The 14,717-nt window shown below is 44.3% G+C and overlaps 8 non-coding genes across 8 annotated transcripts; 5 read left to right on the top strand and 3 right to left on the bottom strand.

The window, feature by feature from the left end:
• Positions 1–2,224: 2,224 nt before the first annotated feature.
• On the bottom strand, positions 2,225–2,354 carry Trnay-gua (transfer RNA tyrosine (anticodon GUA)). The gene is made up of 2 exons: positions 2,318–2,354; positions 2,225–2,260 (listed from the first exon to the last, which is right to left on the bottom strand). It is a non-coding gene; the product is annotated as a tRNA-Tyr (tRNA).
• A 255-nt stretch (positions 2,355–2,609) lies between these two features.
• Trnay-gua (transfer RNA tyrosine (anticodon GUA)) lies at positions 2,610–2,751 on the bottom strand. The gene is made up of 2 exons: positions 2,715–2,751; positions 2,610–2,645 (listed from the first exon to the last, which is right to left on the bottom strand). It is a non-coding gene; the product is annotated as a tRNA-Tyr (tRNA).
• A 294-nt stretch (positions 2,752–3,045) lies between these two features.
• Trnay-gua (transfer RNA tyrosine (anticodon GUA)) lies at positions 3,046–3,171 on the bottom strand. Its single transcript has 2 exons — positions 3,135–3,171; positions 3,046–3,081 (listed from the first exon to the last, which is right to left on the bottom strand). It is a non-coding gene; the product is annotated as a tRNA-Tyr (tRNA).
• Positions 3,172–8,619: 5,448 nt separating this feature from the next.
• Trnay-gua (transfer RNA tyrosine (anticodon GUA)) lies at positions 8,620–8,774 on the top strand. Its single transcript has 2 exons — positions 8,620–8,656; positions 8,739–8,774. It is a non-coding gene; the product is annotated as a tRNA-Tyr (tRNA).
• A 247-nt stretch (positions 8,775–9,021) lies between these two features.
• Trnay-gua (transfer RNA tyrosine (anticodon GUA)) lies at positions 9,022–9,164 on the top strand. Its single transcript has 2 exons — positions 9,022–9,058; positions 9,129–9,164. It is a non-coding gene; the product is annotated as a tRNA-Tyr (tRNA).
• A 252-nt stretch (positions 9,165–9,416) lies between these two features.
• Positions 9,417–9,557, top strand: Trnay-gua (transfer RNA tyrosine (anticodon GUA)). The gene is made up of 2 exons: positions 9,417–9,453; positions 9,522–9,557. It is a non-coding gene; the product is annotated as a tRNA-Tyr (tRNA).
• An 81-nt stretch (positions 9,558–9,638) lies between these two features.
• Trnay-gua (transfer RNA tyrosine (anticodon GUA)) lies at positions 9,639–9,782 on the top strand. The gene is made up of 2 exons: positions 9,639–9,675; positions 9,747–9,782. It is a non-coding gene; the product is annotated as a tRNA-Tyr (tRNA).
• A 254-nt stretch (positions 9,783–10,036) lies between these two features.
• On the top strand, positions 10,037–10,161 carry Trnay-gua (transfer RNA tyrosine (anticodon GUA)). The gene is made up of 2 exons: positions 10,037–10,073; positions 10,126–10,161. It is a non-coding gene; the product is annotated as a tRNA-Tyr (tRNA).
• Positions 10,162–14,717: the final 4,556 nt, after the last annotated feature.

The following is a 14,717-nucleotide window of genomic DNA, read 5'->3' as shown; positions in this document are numbered from 1 at the left end:
TTCCAGCCAGCAAGTAGTATCCACAGAGTTCCTCCTTTTTGTCCTGTTTTGATAGCCAAATGTGTCATTGTCGCTTTGGGTCGGTCAGTAATATCGCAGAGAAAACGGTTACGGGGAAATGGATGAAAAAGTAAAACGAAAACAGTGTTTGCAGTGTATTAAAGTTTCTTCTATCAGCACAAAGAAAGCAACAACGCCTCAACGCCTTGCCTTGGGCCCTTTTTTCACCCTTCTTTTTGATACGGAAAACCCCACCAGTGTGCGCCGCACAACTGTAAATCGATACTCCCTTTTGGACAGGATAAAAGTTTGCAATGCTCCACAGCCAAGCGATGCACAAGATCTGCAAAACGTGAAACATAATCAACATAAACAAGCCATAATTGCATTACCCTCCTCAAACAACCTGACCCGCACAACCCGCCACCATCATGACGTCGTCGTTGCCGTCGTCTGCCTTCGTTGTTTGCTGCTTACTTTCATGTTGCACGCACGAAAATAAAATAAAATGGACGCTCAAACTGCGCGTCTCCCTTGTGGTGATTTATGAACAAACCTTCGCTCGAGAGGCGGCAAAAGGAAGGGAAATAAAATACAACCCTTACCTAGCCGGGTGGCCGACCTGCGGGGATAGGCCAAACAGGAATCGGAGCGAAACAACAAAGTGCATAATCCGCTGACTCGATTGGCGGAAGCAAACAAAAAACATATACACACACACACTGCTGCCTCGAGTTGTGCTGTGTTCCAATTCCTCTTGAAGGGTACCGAGACTCGAAGGTTCGAGGAGGACGTGAAGGATGGAAAGAAGAAACGGTATCCTGGGGACACGAGGAGACGAAAGAAGGAAAGAAGGAGTGCCGACACGTGACCAAACCGATTCCAAAGTGGACCGAATATGAGCGCGACTCTAATTGCGTTGGATTTGCAGACAGCACGGGGATCTATTATTTCGGGGTGGGAGATGGAGTTGGGTTGGGTTGGGTGGGTTAGAGTCCACATTGAAGGGTCGTCGTGCAGCCAAAGATGACTGATGAGTGACGGCGGCGGACGACCGAACGATGGTCGCTTTTGTCGTTTAGACGGTTTTTATAAAAGATCGGTTTCTAGGGAGCATTTCACAGGCCCAGAGATGGAGGACAGGCGAACAAGACGAAGGACCGCCCGAGTGTGTGTGTGTGCCTGTGCACTGACTATTCCGTGGTACTTGCGGAGTACAATTTCCAATTATCTCCGCAGGGGTTCTCCGTTTCAAAAAGGACTCGATGGATTAAGGACACGCACTCACACACACACATACAGCCTAAAGGAAGAAGATGGTGGCCGTCAGGGTTTCTGTTTGCGGAGGATTTTACGCAGTGGGAGGAGACTCGTGCTGGCAGGCAGGACGTGTTCTGACGAGCGAGCGAACATGCTTTAGGGTTAGCAAGCTTGTCATAGGCCATGTTTTGTGAATTATTCGTAACAAAACCAAGGCGCGTTTGTGAACGGTTGTAAATGAACATCAGCAATACATGGTTTGTTGTATGAGGACAATATTTGTATCAAATGGTACCACTTCCAATTAGTGACAAAAATTCAGTACCCATTCCCCTTTGGAATAATTCACATTTAATTGTGAAAGTACAAACATCTTCATTCACAAACGATTCAAACAAAATACAAAAGATTATATTTGCACATTGAATGAGCCCCGGGCAAGACAAAATGCTTTTAAATTGATTTCCTCTTCCTAACTTATCGGACATCATCTAACGCTCTGGACAGTTGCAATTGTGGACATTTCATTTCCCCAACACGTCCCCAATAAGGGACTCTCACATCACATCAGACGCACGACGACAGTCGATTGAAACAATGTGCACTAATCAATCTCAGTTCTTGTTTGCTTGAACGATTCTTATGTCCGTGTCCACGTCGATCGTAACCATCTTCTTCTTCGTGACGTTCGTTCTTTTGTGTTTCTGGGGATGAAAATCATCTCGACTCGACATCGATGATACCAGTGCTCAGGGACACGATTCAATGGGTTTGTTCGATTAAATTAAATTACCATTAACCTTGGATTGAAAGGGTATGTGAATGACCGTACACACTCAAGGTAGGAGAGGAAAAAGGATATGAGAGTATAGCATATATATTCATCATCTATGATGCACTTAACCGACAGTGCACAGCGGAAAAGAGGAAAACTGTTCAAGCTTTAAAGAAAAAAGCATATTGATCCTTCGAACCGGATTTGAACCAGTGACCTATGGATTTCTACAATGATTTGGAGGTTTGATCACTTCTTGAGCGCTCACACTCCAAACTTTCTCTACAGTCCACCGCTCTACCAACTGAGCTATCGAAGGCGTCGAGGCTTGTTTTCGAAAGTTGCACTGAAAAACAGACAGAAAACGCTCACTTTTCCACCTCCAGTTGCTGTAAAATAGAGTGAAACGTGAACAAGAGATAGTAGCGCGACGCGTGGCCACTTCCACCGTTACCTGGCGATCAAGAGCACACAGTGGGGACGCTTAATCGCCTAGCAATGGCTTAGACAAGTCAAGCAAAATAAAACATTTGGTAGGACCTGCTGCAAAAGCAAAATAATCTCCCGAAATTGCTCCTTCGAACCGGATTTGAACCAGTGACCTATGGATTTCTACTAACAGGTGATCATCAGATGCACTTTGAGATGCTTTGGAACTGATGATCGACGCTAAAACTCGCTACAGTCCACCGCTCTACCAACTGAGCTATCGAAGGATGTGTAGACATCAATGTAATTGTTGAAAAGACGTTTTTGTTGAAAAGACGACAAAATTTATAGATGAGTTTGACGACTGAGTTATCCTAACAATCATTCACGTTATTGTTAGAATTATTAACGTGGGAATAACCAACGATACTGGAGGATGTTTTCCTATGACAGCTCTTCCTTTCATCTTCGTTTACTTGCGATACGTGACGACATGTTCTTTCCACCTTATCCAGGATTATCTATCAAACTAAATAATTGAATTAAGTGAATTATTTCCATTAAAAAAATGGTTTTCACACTCCTTCGAACCGGATTTGAACCAGTGACCTATGGATTTCTACAATGATTTGGAGTTTTGATCACATGATCGTACTTCTCCTAACTTTCGCTACAGTCCACCGCTCTACCAACTGAGCTATCGAAGGCTTCGAGGCTTGTTTTCGAAAGGTGCACTGAAAAACAGACAGATAACACTTACCTTTCCACCTCCAGTATGTGATTGTTGCTGAAAAGTAGAGTGAAACGTGCTCATGAGATAGCGCAACGCGTGGCCGCTTCCACCAGTACCTGACGATCAAAAACGCACGGTGGGGCGCACGCTTAATCGCGTGGCAATGGCTTAGACAAGTCAAGCAAAATAAAACATTTGATAGGACCTACTGTAAGCAAAATAATCTCCAAACTTGCTCCTTCGAACCGGATTTGAACCAGTGACCTATGGATTTCTACTACATTGGAGACGGTTGATCGGAGACAATTACAGGGTTTCCCACGATTTATTGGTTGGTTCCCACGATTTATTGGTGCGTTCCCACGATTTTTTGGTCATTTCCCATAATTTTTTGGTAGCAACCCACGATTTATTGGTCGGTTCCCAAATATTATTGGTCGGTTCCCAAATATTATTGGTCGTTTCCCAAATATTATTGGTCGGTATTATATTATATTATATTTGGGAACCGACCAATAATATTTGGGAAACGACCAATAATATTTGGGAACCGACCAATAATATTTGGGAACCGACCAATAAATCGTGGGTTGCTACCAAAAAATTATGGGAAATGACCAAAAAATCGTGGGAACGCACCAATAAATCGTGGGAACCAACCAATAAATCGTGGGAAACCCTGTAAGGTACTAATTGCCAACTCACAATCGTTCCACGCACTTGCTACAGTCCACCGCTCTACCAACTGAGCTATCGAAGGTATTGATTGCCGAAGATGCATCGATCATCGGAGAAGTTAGGCAAACTCCACCAAAAACACGAAGCAAAATGTAAAAGGAAAACTGCATTTATTGTTCACTGCAGACACACATCGAACAGTAGCACACCAAATCATAAACAACGTTCACATTAAACCGTTCGTTGCGTCAGCCAATTTGTTAGTCGCTCGGTAAAGGGCATGATTTTTTAAATTAATTCCTCTACCTTAATCACACCATTTGCTGTCTGTGGCGGACTGGGATCATGGGAACCGACACAATAAATGCAAGCTCGCGCATTTTTTCGCCCTTCTGCTCCTGCAATCCTGCCACTCTACACTCGAACGCAAAACGTACACTCGATTTGCGCTTGTAAGTTTCCGCCCAATTTGGTTCGAGTGAAATCAATTTTAATCATCCCATTTTTCCCATGTTCTTGCCGGCCGAGAAAGGTGTGGTGGAAAGCATTCGATATCACATACACACATACAGCAGTTCAGGTACTTGCTGCTCATTAAAGAAGAAATACAAAAAAGGATCGTCCAATCGAACATAAAAATCAGTACCACAAGGAGAAGCAGCAGCAGCAGCAGCAGCAATGCGTAATTTAATTTTGAAACAACACCAACAATGCTCACTCCAATCAGTCTCCCAGGCCGTTAATTCATTTGCTTTATGAAGAAGGAGAAACGAGAACAAAACTTCCTCTTTTGGTTGTGTGGCGCGCTGCATCGAGTTCTAAAGAACATAACATTAATTACAATTATTTTGAAAGGTACCAAAAAAAACAACAGCATCGTCCTTTAAACCTCTCTCTCACTCTCAACGATAACTTCACGTTCTCATTCGCACTAAAGCCCTGCAATCCGTGTATCGCCGGGAAAGTGGAGAGTTTGATGCAATTGTTGCCCAATTGCACCAACCCGCTAATAAAGCGTATCATTTGTGTGAGGCTCGCTGCTGCTTTCCTGCTGCTAGCACCGAAAGCCACACGTTTATTTCCATTTCCTGTCCCCTCCATCCAGAAGTGTAGTAGCTCCGTTACGCTATCATAACCCTTTCCCAAAACCGTCCTCCCCTGTATGTAATCAACGGTCACAGGAAGCGCCCAAACCGAGCCCAACGATCAGCCGAACCATTTCTTTTTTTGCACTCTCTTATCTTGCACTTTGCTACCGGTTTCCTCAATTGCCGGGTAAGAAAACAAAACGCCGTGTGGGAAAACTCACTCTCACAGTTACTCGGTTCTTCTCCTTCTCGTCTCAGATATCAGGCCCAAGTGGAGCCTTCCGAATAGAGGTGATTAAATTTAAATGCGTCACCGAAGCATATAAACTCTCCTTCTCTCTCTCTTTCTCTTCTTCTCACTTCATTGCTCCACCTCTTCTTGCTACCCAAAATGGTAAGTATAAATTATGTTCTGTCCATGGTGTTGCCGTTTTATCAAGGTCACCTAAGGGGCTTCTCCTCTTCCTTTTCCTTCCAGCGAACAAAAAAACGACAACAACATCCACCATCACAGGTGCACGCGATACGAAACAAGTGGACAGAATCACGTTTTCTCACGCACTTTTTCGGTGTATTCTCGATTACGACAACACCTGACGACAACACACACACACGCACTGACTGGGGCCCGGGTGCACTGAACGTAAAACCCGTCAATCAATCGAGAGACAAGTTTTGTCCAAACGGCGTACATTCTCGGTGCGCCAGCATGAGAAATAAATGAATGAAAGTCCCCCCGTACGACAACGTCCTCCCCACAACATTGGAGTGGCAGCAGAACGACGGGATCGAGCTTGCAGCATGTGTTTCATTCACAAAACGCAATTCATCAGCGCGCGCGTATCATCTTGTGGTGTCTTCTTGCCGTGATCGAAACGTGCGACACGGCAGGCACAGGAAGAGAACCCGTTTTTGGTGCTGCGTGCTCGATTTTGCAACATCGTAATACAATGAGAAGGTGGTAAGAGGGGAGGAGAAGGAGAGCAGCAGCAGCAGCATGGTGGCATAAAACCGGGAGTCAATCGTAAAAAATGGTAGGCCGCGGGGCCATGGGGCTTTCTCAAGCTGAGAAATCATTCTCAAGCACTCATTTAAGTTTCTCTAGCACTCAAATCTTGTTCTCAGACGCGAGCCCGTGGCCGTCGTCAGTTTTCTCATTTCGAGAAACTGATAGTGCCACTCATGCTTTATTTGGAGCTTTAAATAGAAAATATATTTTTGATCGCATTTTTTTAATTTTTTTTCAATTATAAACATTGAATACATTTTCCAAAGTGATTACCGAAAAACAAATAGCACAATTGCTCATGTTTCAGTTAGCCGATAGCTGCATCGTCAACTTTCTCAAAGATTCTCAAAGATTCTCAAAACCGATTTTGTTCCGATTCGACAAACGCTGAGAACGAGGATTTCTCAAAAGCACTCATGAGTGCTTGAGAAAATGAGCGTTGAGAATCCCCATGGCCCCGCGGCCGTACGCGCATTACGCCACTTAAAAAACGCCATTTCCTGCGTCAGTGCATTCGGGGACTATTATTTACTTTCTGGCAGATTGGACAAAGACAGAGAGAGAGAGAGATAAAAAGGGGAAAAGTGGAGGACAAGCAGAGGAAAAGGAATTAATGATGATCACATGATGTGCCAGCCAAACAGGAAGTAGTCCTGCGAGCAATCTCACGAGAAAGGCGAGAACAATCTTTTTTTTCTCTCTTTATTAAGAACTTTCCATCATTCTCCTCGTACGTGTACAACAACAAGAAACAAAAAGGGAAAAATTATCTAATCTAACGCTACTTCTTCTTGTACAGTCTCCAATATTCATCCCTATTGCAACTGTAAACTTCACCAATAAACTATCCTTAATCAGAGGACAATAAGAGCACATTTGCTTCGCACTAAACAAAACGTGGCCAAATCGTAAAATCGTAAGTCCCACCTCCTGTTTTATTTATTGCCCCTATTCCCTAAGACTTTCTAAGCAAAAGAACCAACCTCACGGCTTAGCACATATTAAGTGCGTCCTGATGCACCAAGATCCTAAAAAACCCAGCAGACCACCGCTGGGCCGGTCGTACAAAGTGGAAATAATTAAGCATTTTTTACGCTATACCAAATCCTCCTCCCTCCCTGGTTTTAATAATTTTACCTCAAACTGCTGAGTGTTGCGCTTGGAAAATGTTGTATCACTTCTTGTTCAAAGTAAGGCACCAGAAACGGCAAAAGGACGAGATGGTGGTTCCGTTTCCGAGGGGGTCCATCTTTTTTCTTTTAATGAAAATGAAAACTCATTGCTCAAATAACGCTGAAGCGCATGCTGAAGAATCGCTTTGCTAACGACTTAACTCCCGGAAAATGCGACACGTGACCGCCACGCGATCAAGAAGTTGAAAGCTTCCTCGCGCGAACAACACAACATCCCCCGGTGGTGTGTTTTGTGCTACACAGGGGGGAATAGTTCGCGCCACTCCTGTTCTTTTTTACAAATATGTTAGGAGGGTTTCAAGTTTTGAGAAGTGGGAAAAATACAATAAAAAAGAATCCAATAACAACCTGAACCATCGTACGTCAAGTTGGTATTATTTTTAATTTAGAAAAAAAATGCACAACTCGCCCTCCCTAGGTGCTGTGATGAGTTGCGTTTGTTCTCTCGTGACGCACTGTTCGACAGAAAAGCATCAAAGAAGATGCATAACGTAACGATCCTTCGATAGCTCAGTTGGTAGAGCGGTGGACTGTAGTTGATGGCAAAGGCAGTCTTCTCACAACACTGCGTGATAGAATTGTTCACGCCACTGCGTGATAGAAATGTTCACGCTAGGATGGCGGCGGGACCCCCCTGAGTCCACCCTTCCCCCCACCACTGACCACACAGTAGAGCTTCAAAACCCATTCTCGCTTCAATGAAGATACGCCGCCTCTTCAAATATAGATGTATAATTCAATACACAATCTACACCCATTGACCTCTACTCTTCTGCTTAGTGGAGAGAAGGCATGCCCAGCTCACAAGTAATCCATAGGTCACTGGTTCAAATCCGGTTCGAAGGAGGGAGGTTGATTGTTGAAAATTTTTTTTTATTATACTACCCTAACTTTTTATTACCAACATTATTGTAGCATCAAAAATGCATATATCAAGCAAAAATGGAACTTCTCTTTATGAGAGACAGCTCATAGTTGCCTTATACAGCCTCTGACTGCTTAGTTTGTTAATAAAGTTGCTTTACAGATTTACTCTCTCCCTCTCTCTCTCTCCACTCTCTATGGATTGCACGCCTAGCTTGATAAGGGCCTTGCTTACTTCCATGATCTACCCCACCACAACACAACAACAGCAACGTTTGCGCACCCCACCACACCCAAGCAAAAGCGCTGTAGCAACAACAAATGGCGGTCACTCACCAGCTGATTGCTTACTCTCTGTTGTAAACAAACTGAAACCGCTGGAGCAGGCTCTCCCCCCACTCACACTCCGATTGCGAGCAGAAAGCGGGTGTGCCTTAGACCGGTGCAATGACTTACTTTCGCTCCACGTCACTTGCGTCGCACACGGTTTATACGGCTTGCGGTTGGTAACGGTGGGTGGTGGGTCTTGTCGGTAAAACATTCCCACCGCCAAGCTTTATGAAACCAATAGACCAACCACTTTTCCATCGCCTTCGATAGCTCAGTTGGTAGAGCGGTGGACTGTAGAAAATTTGAAGCGAAGTGATTTGGTAGAGATAATGTAATCATTACAAAGTTGCATTGAGCTTATCACTTTCAAACAATAGAAATCCATAGGTCACTGGTTCAAATCCGGTTCGAAGGATCGTAGACATCTATTTTTTTACCACAAACATTCCATAGAAATCGAATGCTATTTTTAAAGTATTCAATTTGCATTTAAGATTTTTCTTAAAAGGTGGAATAATTAAAACATCCTTAATGCTTCTTTTAAGTGAACCGCTCAAGAGCTACAATATTATCCAATCTCATATTGAATGAATATTTCCTGCAAAAAATGGAATACATCTCAGTAAAACATCATCTCGACAACTATATTTGTGACTACTCATCCTTCGATAGCTCAGTTGGTAGAGCGGTGGACTGTAGCGAGTTTGGGGATCGATCATCTGTTACAATGCATTTCAAAGTGCATCTGATGATCACCCTGTTAATAGAAATCCATAGGTCACTGGTTCAAATCCGGTTCGAAGGAGCCAATTTGGGAGATTATTTTGCTTGCAGTAGATCCTATCAAATGTTTTGTTTTGCTCGACTTTACTGAGCAATTGACCCGCGATTAAGCCTCCCCACTGTGTGCTCTTGATCGCCAGGTAACGGTAGAAGTGGCCACGCGTCTCTTGAGTACGTTACACTCTACTTTTGAGTAATAATCACAAACCTGAGGTAGCAAAGTGAGTGTTTTGTGTTGATTTTTATTGGCAACTTTCGAAAACAAGCCTCGAAGCCTTCGATAGCTCAGTTGGTAGAGCGGTGGACTGTAGAGAAAATTCGGAGGGTTGCTTTCAAGTCGTTCAAACACTTGATCAAACCTCCAAGAGTTGTAAAAGAAATCCATAGGTCACTGGTTCAAATCCGGTTCGAAGGATGCCGATTTTTTGTATGCATTTTGACAACTTTTGATTGTTTGTATGTTTGAACTTTGATGTCCATTTATACTTGTTCAACACCTTCGATAGCTCAGTTGGTAGAGCGGTGGACTGTAGCGAGTTTTAGGGGTCGATCATCTGTTACAATGCATCTCAAAGGGCATCTGATGATCACCCTGTCAATAGAAATCCATAGGTCACTGGTTCAAATCCGGTTCGAAGGAGCAAGTTTGGAGATTATTTTGCTTGCAGTAGGTCCATCAAATGTTTTATTTTGCTTGACTTGTCTAAGCCATTGCCACGCGATTAAGCGTGCGCCCCACTGTGAGCAACTGATCGCCAGGTACCAGTGGAAGTGGCCACGCGTTGCGCTACTATCTCTTGAGCACGTTTCACTCTACTTTTCAGCAACTGGAGGTGGAAAGGTGAACGTTTTCTGTCTGTTTTTCAGTGCACCTTTCGAAAACAAACCTCGAAGCCTTCGATAGCTCAGTTGGTAGAGCGGTGGACTGTAGCGAAAGTTAGGAGAAGTGCGATCATGTGATCAAAACTCCGATCATTGTAGAAATCCATAGGTCACTGGTTCAAATCCGGTTCGAAGGAAGTTTGAACAGTTTTTTCTTGTTGTTTGAACAGTTGCGATATCAAAGCCATACGGTAAACTACATTTTTGTCTACGCATCACATTTATCGTTTCATGCGCAAAAAATGAAACGAACTGCAATGCACACCAGCAAAACGCAACACAATTGATGAAACGATAATAATGCACGTTTCCATATGCAAAGAAACGCCTGGTCGGACAATCGAACCGTGCGTGTGCGCGTGTGTTGTAGCCGGAAAAGTAATAAAATTGAAAAGCAACATTCAAAATCACCTAACAACGAGCCACACGCGCACAGGTCACGTGCGACAAATAATTTCTGCCCCCAAGAGGAAGGTTAGAAGAACGGAAGAATAGATAAAGGCGGTGCACGCATAGGGCCAAGTGAACATGATTGTCGAATGTTTCTAATTCAATTCCGTTTCCCTTCACACACACGCGCGTGGGCACGTACAAAATCGTTCCCTCCCTTTGGCAATGGTGATGAACCATTTTCCAGGGCACATTAAAAACCACCGGAGAGAACATCAGCAAGTGAATGTTAATTAAAGTTACAACTTCCGCCCGCTCGCTCCGCGAATGCAATCGGGGCAGGACAAGCCACTCTATCACGACATCGAAAGTGTTCCTGTCGGAAGGATTCGATTGTTTGAACATCCGCCCTCAGGGAACACATCCCAACGCTATATCGCGTGTGGCTATACAGCCAGCCAGAGTATGATCGATCAAAGCGCAGCCAGTGCAATCCCACAATGAAATTCATTAAATCCAGCGAACGGTCCCGATTAATCGTCTGTCAATGCTGAAGGTCACACGTGGGGCGAGGAAAGTTCACATAATGATCAATTTTCAATTTCCATTCGAAAAGGGAAACAACTAATTACAAGGCTCACCTCAGGGATAGGCATTCTCCTAAAGGCTGACCGTTTTCTTATGACCCGGTTTGAATTTTAGCTAAGCGAGCAGTGCAAGCGAGCCTCCTGTTTATGAGCTGGCCGGGGATTTATGATTGTGGCGGGATTGGGACCTTCAAGTGTAGCTTAAAATTATTTACGATCCAAAATATTTGCAATCGTAACTCATTTGAATGGGATGTTGATTGGTTTGGAACGCGGGCACAAGAGAGGGAGAGAGAGAGCCGTTAGGGAATCGGATACAGCTAATCAAATGAAACCCAAATTTCCCCGCACACCCGACTGACCAATGGTCCAACATTATTATGGCTTGTGTGGTGGTCGTGGGTATGAAGCCATGTGGCAGATTAGGAAATATCATAAATTCAAAACACCCAAAACCTTTGAAAAGTTGTAACAGTGGAGGGACAACATTGCATACCCAAGTTCCCAAGCAATGTAATGATTTTCAGTACTTTAAAAGCTTTTGCATTGAAAGTGTTCTCAGAATTCGTTCCTCCTATTTTACGCCCCAAAAATCATTCTGTGCAAAAAAAAAGAGCATCATGTCATCCAATTTGACAATGTGCACATGGGAATCAAATTTAAACCACCACCGAAGGGTCACACCTAAACCATGCTGTGTCCGTGAAATTGATAAAGTGGCATTATTGTGCGTGATAGGCGTGCAATATTTTAAAATTACTCGCCCAACGCCGGCAAAGCAACACCGAAACTACATTTAGTAATGAACAGCACCCACCCCCCTGCACGGGCTCTACACGATGGGCCAGCCAGGCCAGCGCAGTAGAGCCACTTGACTTCGTTTTTTTTTTGCCGACAGCGCCTACTCTTCCTACACTGCGGTATGATGCCGTAGCGAATCTTCAACATGTGCTCGAGAGCAGAAGCGAATGTCAACATGTCGCGCGAGTCTTCAACACATCTCCACACCAAAGTAGGCTCTCCTGTTCTCATCATCAACGCCAGTGTGTGTGTGTGTGTGTGTGTGAACCACCATAAAAAGAGCGTGACTAATCTGAATGGCAGGCACGGGAAAACGGCTGCTTTTTTGGTTCAAATTGACATCTATGGGAAACCCGATGTTTGATATTTGCAGTCAGTTTCCGTGTCGCGAGGGTTCGCGTATTAATGATTTTAAATTACCGGGATGGTTTAATGGAAAATAATCATAACTGCTAAGGTTCATGTGTTCACGGTTATAAAAGAAAACATTACTGCCCTTGTGCAAATGTTCGCCAATGAGGGAGTGAGTTTAAAGGGAGGGCAAATAATGGGAATGCATTGGCGATTTTAAAATGTGATGGCTTGGTCAGCTTATGGTCAGTAGCTGTGATACCAGGTGAAGGATTTGCAACAACAACAACAACAACAACAACAACAGTTAAGTACTGTCCAGTATGGTCCAGGAAGGCGATAGAGCCTGCAGTGGGAGTGGGTTACATCTTTATGTTCACGCAATCCCACCCCCCTGGGCAGATGGTCAAGCACAAAAAGTGTAAAAGACAATTGACCAAAATCAACCCGGCCGATAGTCCTGCATTTCAATGTGATTTTAAAAGAAAAAGGCAAAATTGGTCCACAGCTGGACGTTAATTGGGAACTTGTTGAGACCCACCCTCTCTCTGTGCGCTTCCTATTGTGTGTGTGCGTTTATGGAGTTGATGGCATCACGAACTTGTGACATCAGAAACACACAAAGCACGAATTGTTGGGTTTCAAAGGGATGATTTTCGCAATCGCAACGTTCGATAAAACGGCCAACATAACATAGGAGTGAACCGTGCTAATGATCTTTCAATGACGCAGAACAATCGGTAACTAGCGGGTTTTGTTCCTGGTCTTTTAACCTCGTTAGTGAGAAAGCGAATCAGAGACTGAAGGATAACAATTCAATTCCAATGAATCAAAGCCGTTAATTGATTGACTAAAATCTTTGCACGAAACAACTTCCTGGTTTGTTAGGAATAGAATCTGTATTCTATTCTAAATCAGTTAAAGATCCAAATCAGTTAATTCTCTTACCTCACTTTTCAAGACTCACTTTACAGTAAAGATGACTTCCTGCGTCTTATCAATGGAATGAAGTGCTATTGAAACAATGAAGAACTTCCCAAATTTGAATTACTGTGCACACATGTGATGGAATGATTCGATTCCAGCTGACAATAGACGACACTGATTAGATCTACCATCCATCCATGCTCCTCTCTGCTAGACAAGCTTCTCTCTGGGTCCTTTGCTACGAGCATACGAGTACTCAACTGAAGAAACAAACGCAAAGAGACCACCACATCCGACAGATAGGCACGGGGGCAATTGTGGTTAAGAGCAACCACTCCATAAACACCCATCAACAGCCCACATGAGAGTGTGTGGTGCTCGGGCTCATAGACATTTCTCGCACCAAGAAGCGTCATCAGAAAAATCGCTTCCCAGTCACACGCCACGATGGCCATGGGAATCACTGAAAACCAACTGTCTCGCGGGAAGAGAACCCGTGCGACGACGACTACGACGATCTTCCTACGGGTGTGTCTGGAAAGCGAAAGCGCGCACGCCAGTACGATGATACTTCCGAAAGGCAACAAGGCGAGAAGAAGGGGCCAACTACAAAAGGGGGAGAAAAGAAGTGAGCAAAAGAACCCTTAGGGAAAGAGCTCACTGTCACACACAAACACGGAGAGCATTTGGAATTTCGATTCGAATCGCAAACCACACAACACAGAACTTCGACGATAGCAGGGACAGACAGCAAGAGCAAAACAAAAAACAGAAACATACACAGAAGTCGTCTCAAGTCCCATAAAAACGATGTGCGTGTGTGGGGGCTGTGTCTAGGAGTGCGTTCCCTTCCCCTAAAGTCAGCGATGCATAAAACGCGAGACGGCATTCCGTCTCCATTGGCACAAACACTTTCCCAGGCATCGAAAGTGACCAAAAGAACCACACACACATAATAGACGAGATGATAAAGCGCATAATTAGCGCACTTTCAAGCAGTTTTAGTAACGAAGGGAAGGAAGGAGGAAGAGAGCGTTCTTTAGCACTTCCTACGCACTCACACACGGGAACCAAGCTCTAAATTCTTCTGTTTTTCCCTCTTTTCCTTCTGAATGATATTAGAATAAATGCGCTTTTTCCCTCTTCTCCTCTTCCTTCTTCGGCCGCTACCTCTTCTTCATGGTTTATGACGGGTTTTGCCGATGAGAAAATTGAGTTTCCGATTTATAACGCCTGCCGATCGACCGGCGCCGGGAGCACGAACGAACGATGGCACACGGGAAAATCCGAATTCAACGAAACCCGGTCACACCGCGGTCGCTGGGTGGATCGTGGGATTGAGAGAACGGAAAACGCAACTATCCCATGGTTTTCGAGGGAGGACGGCATGAACAAATCCGGCACGTTCCCGAGCGTCATGAGGGGAACTACTGGACGGACTTCTGATGCGACTTCTCTAAGGACTTTGTGTGCTGCACCCCTCCTCATCGGGGAAGAGAATTGGGACTGCTAGGGAGACAAACACGTACGGGGAACGTACATTAAATTGCATGGCTCACCATTCCACACCCCTTGGGTTTTTGGACAGGATCGTGTGCGAGTGCATCGTGTTACCTTCCATCGCTCCCTTTGCTTTT

Source organism: Anopheles coluzzii, chromosome 2 (assembly GCF_943734685.1).
Source record: "Anopheles coluzzii chromosome 2, AcolN3, whole genome shotgun sequence".
Classification (NCBI taxonomy): Eukaryota; Metazoa; Arthropoda; class Insecta; order Diptera; family Culicidae; genus Anopheles; species Anopheles coluzzii.
This window is presented reverse-complemented; position numbering and strand designations above follow the sequence as displayed.